Here is a 6,612-nt window from a genome sequence, read left to right as displayed (position 1 = left end):
ATAATAATGAGGTGGAAGCCCTTGGTAAAAATGCCACAATAGAAAAAAAGGAAGCCTTTTCTTTCATGCACTGGCTGAAAGAGCTCAAAATTATTTTTTAAATCAGATTTTTTAAGAGCAAAAATATTACAGCACATCCTCTGTTCATAGTGGTACATTCGTTCGTTTTACACAAAGAACGTACCGATCCAGAATTCATATTGGGACCTTGGTTCATTTGACACAATGAAAGTACCGATCCTCGGCTCATATATAGGTACCTTGGTTCATTTTACACCATGAAAATACTGATCCTCAGTTCATACATAGGTACATTGGTTCATTTTACACAAAGGACTGATCTCCGGTTAATATTGGTTGTTGTTGTTGTTCGTCTTTCGGCTGCTCCCGTTAGGGGTTGCCACAGCGGATCATCCGTTATGATCCGCATACTGATTTGGCATAGGTTTTACGCCGGATGCCCTTCCTGACGCAACTCTGGTCACCTCTTACGACACAGGGATAAGGATTGGGTTTCACCATGATTCCGGGCTGCCCTACACCCTCTCATAGCATGGCCCAGTGCAGAGCCCCCGACCTCAAGCGAACCTCCAACCCAAGCCTCCAAGTAGCCGGATTACAGGTGCACGCCACTACGCCCGGTTACGGTTAATATTGGTATCTTGGTTAATTTTACAAAATGAATGTACCGATCATCGGTTCAAATTGGATTATAAAATTTCCCATCTCAACGAGGGGGGACAACTCCAACTCAGAACCTACACCCCACCCCCCCTCCCAAGACCTTTCCCTCCCTCCCAAAACATTCACCCCCTCTGAGACCTTCACCCTGCTCCGAAATCCCCACAATCTCATACCCCTTCTCCTTCCAGCCCTCTCCCCACATCCGATCTCCACCACACCTACGAGACCCACAACACCTCCCAGACCCCCACTACCCTCCAGAACACCACAGGCCATTTCATCCTCCCCCATTTTCTTCACTCAATAGTGGCAGCTATGCAAATGGCATAATCGGGGATGATTAGTGTCCACACGGATAGCACCTCACATCCAGTATGGGGATTGCTCAGACTCAAACAGCCATTTGCTTGTTTGGTGAAAAGAAGTACCAGCACATCGCATAGCCGGCTTAAAAGTTTCACTGAGCATGGTGGCACCTGCCACAGCGACGTGCTTTATACACATCGTTAAAAGCAATTAATGACAGAGGTTTTTTCACATTCTCGCGAGATTCCCTGAATTACTCAGACAAAGATGCATATAATGACAGGTTTTCTGGTGTGGTCCCTTGTCGAGTTTTAGAGATAACTAGACGACCTGTGGACCAGTTGGGTTCCCGTTGTGACAGCGGTTGATAAAAAAAAAACATTTCCAAAAAAAAAAAGATAGTTCCAGCGAACTATACTGCTGCAGTTGTTTGCATTGTTCAAATTATCCCGAAGAGTATTTGATTGAATCGGGAATTGATTTTTTAATAATTTTGTTCTTTGCCCAATTTGAACGAAATTTGATACTGCACAACATAGGAGAATGGTGAGTGAGGTGGCCCTAAAAATTTTGCACTATCTTGTACCGTTTTGGCTGTATTTCGGGAAAATACATACATACATACATACATACAAGATGAGAGTTTTAGTAATATATAGATAGTTGGAAAAAGGGTTATGACTATTCATTGGTTTACCGCCCCGGTAAGGACATGTACTGTGCTGATGTGCTCAGTCACTTGCCGCTTCCCATAACCATCCCAGAGCCTGCACAATCTGGTGATATCATTCATCTCATGGCTGACGTCATTCACGATGAGGCGCCTGTAACTGCTAAGCAGATTACTTGTGCTACCAAAATCAATCCAGATCTGTCACAAATTTAATGCTATGTAATGTCATGTGATTGGGCCTCACCACCGCAAGGGGCGAAACCATACCTCATCCGGAAGGATGGGCGCTCGGTTGATGCAGACTGCCTGTTTTGGGGTAGGTGAGTGATAATTCCACCTCAACTCCACGGGATAATTATCAGTGAACTCCACAATGCTCATCCAGGCATCATCACCATGAAGGCCATTGCCAGAGCCCATGTTTGGTGGCCAGGTTTGGACAGTGACATTGAGTTCAGTGCACACCATTGTTGCACTAGTCAAGCCCATGCCAAGACACCACCAGTCTCCATTGGCCATATGGTCATGGCCATCAAAGACAGGGTCCAGACTACACATCAACCATGTTGGTCCATTTCAAGGGAAGCTTTCCCTTACCGTAGTTGATGCCCACCCCAAATTGATTGAAGCTCTCGTGGTGCCATCCTCATCCTCTGCTGTACCAATGGAAGCTCGATGTTCCATGTTCTCAGAACATGGTATTCCAAACTCCATTATATCAGACAATGGATTGTCATTTCCGAGTTCAGAATTTCAGAACTTTTGGAAAATGAATGGCTTTAAAACCTGGCAAACCTGCCAGTAATGGTCAAGCCATACATGCTGTTCAGATCATAAAGAATAGTCTAAGCTGCGTCAAGGAAGGCTCCATTCAATCTCGTCGATCTCGTGTTTTGCTCAACTACCACGCCAGACTACATCAAACCAGTGGTCACTCACCTGCCTTGCTTCTGATGGGTCGTGAATTGACAACACGGTTATCATTAGTGCACCCGGAAATAACGGTCAAGGTCGAGAACAAGTATCAACAGAAACATAATCACGACCAAAGGTCTATATACCACAACTTCCAGATCAATGATCCTGTGCACGTGTTGAACTCCGGATGTGGAACCAAGTGGTTATCTGGCATCATTATCGATAACATCGGTGAAATGATGTTTCTTGTGAAGTTGTGTGATGGGAGATGCAGAGCTAAACATGTTGACCAACTCAGGTTACGTCATGGGGAGCCAAACATTTTTTTTTACAACAGGAAACCAATAAAATTTCTTATGATTTTCGAAAAGAGCCTTGCGTTTTCTTAACTCCAATATTCTTTCATTATTTAACATTTTAGTTAAATCCAAAGTTGTTGGTTTATTAAGATCAGTATAAAGCCAATCTCTTATTGGAAATACCTCATTCTTATGTTGTAGAACATATTTATTAAAAAACCGAATACCCTTTTCTTGAAGGTATGCGAGGACCCAGAAATGATAATTTTCTTGAAGCCTTCTTGGTTTAATTTATGTGTTAGAAATATATGACAAATTAATAAAATCTCAGGAAATACCTCCCGATATTCTTCTTCTTCTTCTTTCGTCTGCTCCCGTTAAGGGTCGCCACAGCGGATCATCTGTGTGATCCGCATAGTGATTTGGCACGTTTTACGCCGGATGCCCTTCCTGACGCAACCCTGGTCGCCTCTTACGACACAGGGATATGGTACACTTATTTTATCCAGGGTATACACTGACCCAGTATACTGGTACTCATTTCGCCGACTTCGGAGGGATGACAGGCTGAGTCAACCCCCTGGTGTATTAATTCAGTGTCCCAACAGGGCTTGAACTCAGGATCTTTTGGATCCCAAGCCGCTGCCCTAACCACTGCGCCAACACCAGGCTATCAAATTCCTCCCCATATTCTCATAGTTAAACCAGTTTGTATTCCCTTACTTATTTTATATCATCCTGTTCTTTGTGTTTTCATAATATAAACTATGGCAAAACAATTATTGATCTTACCCTTATTAAATTCTTTTATTTGTTGTTTGCAAATTGTGCTTCCACAAAACTCATTCTCGGCACCAAGTGGATAATATTCTTCCTTACAAGACTGATTTAATTGTTCCCCGTCTTCTCGGTTAATTTTAAATGACCAATTATACCCTAAATCAATCATATTATACCCCCACTGTTCTATTCTCAAACAAACGATACGCACTTCTTTATAAAATTTTATTTTCATTGGAACTTTGAATTCTGTATGACCCAGAGATAAAATTAAAACTTCTGTATCTTTGGAATACACAGCCGTTTTATTTAAGGGTATATATTGTGATAAATCACTTAATCTCACCAAGTCATTCGTGTCAGTCAGGCTTGGATAATTTATTAATTTATAAGCATTTTTCATATTAATAATTTTTGCTATACGATATTTCTGTCGTTTCGCTTGTGCCTTTGTGTAATAATTTGATAAATCAATATCCAGCTCTTGGGATACACCAAAAATAGAAACATCTTCACCAACATAAGTCATTTATATGAGATTAAAAATAATGTCATTAAAATTTTTATTTTTGTTGAGTTGAAATAACACATAAAGACATTATTGACCACACCACTTAGAATTTAATTCGTGGACTTGAAATGTTGGATAAACACCATTCTGGAAGAATTTTATTACTGCTACAGGTGGTGGAAGACCATCTTCTTCTTTCTTCGGCTGCTCCCGTTAGGGGTCGCCACAGCGGATCATCCGTATGATCCGCATAGTGATTTGGCACATGTTTTACGCCGGATGCCCTTCCTGACGCAACCCTGGTCGCCTCTTACGAGGCAGGGATATGGTACACCTATTTAACCGGGGTATACACCGGCCCAGTATTCTGGTACTCACTTCGCCGACCTCGGAAGGATGACAGGCTGAGTAAACCCCCTGGTGTATCAATTCAGTGGCCGAACGGGGATTGAACCCAGGACCTTTTGGATCCCAAGCCGCTGCCCTAACCACTGCGCCAACACCAGGCTTTTGGTGGTGGAAGACCATAACTATCAAAATAAATTTTTTCTCGACCATTAAAAATACAAACCCAATGACAACCATTCCCATTATTATCTTCTAAGTTCATAATAACATTCTTTGTATGTTTCGACTCATTTGTTAATTCATCTCTCAATCAAATAACCACATTATGAATTTTTAATTTCTTACAATATTTGATCAGTTCTAAATTTGATGTTGTATTCTTTCCAAATTCTTTAAACCTCTCATCAATGCTCATTTATTTATTAGAAAGACATAATCAATTACCCCTTTTAGTTAATTTTGCACCTGCTTGTGTGATTGAAGAAAGCATATCTCCAACTAACAATCTCGCTTTATCAGGCAGACTTTCAAGTTTTTCAGCAAAATCTACAATTACAAAACTTCCACGAATTTTTTTCCCCAAATCTTTGTTATGCCTTTCCAATTCTTTTTGAGCCTGGAGTTGAGCCTTCCTTTCGTTTGCAGTTTTCACCGCTGCTAAAATACCACCCGTCAATGCTCCAGCCGCACTTAAACCAGCAAATAAAGGAAGTAGAAATGGGAGAAATCCTCCACTCCTCTGTCTTATTGAATATTTCTTCAACATTGGTTTTGACATTTTAATTGTAAGTCAGCCAGTATCGTTCAAGATTTTCACCTGTTCTCTTGTGAACAAAACATCAATTCTTACTGCTCATTTCCTCTGAATTATATAAACGTTAATCAGACAAGGCTTTTGATTTTGAATACAAGATGATAGTTTATGAAGATTGATTTGATTAACATATACCCCAGTTGGCACTTTACTTCTCATTTATTTTATCCAAAAAATGTGAGACTAATCATAACACCATTATCTGTATTAATATGTAATTCTGTTTTTTTCCAAAAGTAAAAATATGTATAAACTTCTTCACTCTCTACTCTTTCAATGTAGAGGGAAGTATCCACTCGATTAGACTTTATAGTTTCGTTTTGAGCACGCAGGTCAATCGCATAGATTGTATAAAGACTTTTAAATGCTGTCATATCCAAAATGGATTCTTTATTTCCATTGCCTTCACACACCTTTTGGAAAGACTTGTATGCTTCAGCATAATCATTTTTTCCCAATTAATTTCCAATCTATCTCGTGGATAAAATGTTCCATCTAGATAAACGCGAAGTTGTTTCACCTTAGCATTATCACTCAACACATTATTCTAATCAGTGGCAGTATCACCATCTGTTTTTTTTTTAAATGAGCCACAGATATCGTGGCTTTCCTTCCAGAACACACAAATTCTACGTGTAAGTGGTTTGGTTCAGCTTACTGTGTTGGCATATTCATTTAAAATATGATACATTGAGTGGTTTCTTTGAAATAAGTCTTCCATTCAACATCTCTTCTGTTTTAAGATTAGGAGTATATTCACGAATATACCAATTAATTTCATCAATTAGAAATTTATTCTGAGCAGCAAAACCATTAGCCACACCAAAAAGCAATGTATTTTCATTATCATTCCTTTGCAGTTGAAATTTAATTTTCAGACCATACAGAACTTTATCATGATCACATAACCCAAATATACCTTGAAGAGGAACTGCCGCAGTAAAACTATTTCCTGCTTTTGTATCATCGTTATACATTCCTTTTCTTTGACTATATCCAGGGTCTGTGTTTGTTCCCGTTGCCATATCAGGAATAAAACTTTCGACAGCTCCCTTTCCCATTCTATCACAAATTGAATATCGTGTAAATTTCATCATTTCAGATGTAGCAGAGACATAATCAACCACTTCAACTTCTTGTGTTCCAATGTACAAATGAACACTATCAAACATTTTCCAGAAGAAATCATTTACGAGTGTAGCGTTTGTGGTATTCATAGCCTTAGTGAATTTAAAATTACACAAGACACTTTTGGCTGGATTCAAATACGTATGTTTGT

The 6,612-nt window shown here is 39.7% G+C and overlaps 1 pseudogene; it reads right to left on the bottom strand.

Moving 5' to 3' along the window:
* Positions 1 to 502: 502 nt before the first annotated feature.
* On the bottom strand, positions 503 to 643 carry LOC147035836 (signal recognition particle RNA; annotated as a pseudogene).
* Positions 644 to 6,612: the final 5,969 nt, after the last annotated feature.

Source organism: Eptatretus burgeri, chromosome 1 (assembly GCF_056783735.1).
Source record: "Eptatretus burgeri isolate ZD-2024b chromosome 1, Ebu_testis_v1, whole genome shotgun sequence".
NCBI classification, from domain to species: domain Eukaryota; kingdom Metazoa; phylum Chordata; class Myxini; order Myxiniformes; family Myxinidae; genus Eptatretus; species Eptatretus burgeri.
This window is presented reverse-complemented; position numbering and strand designations above follow the sequence as displayed.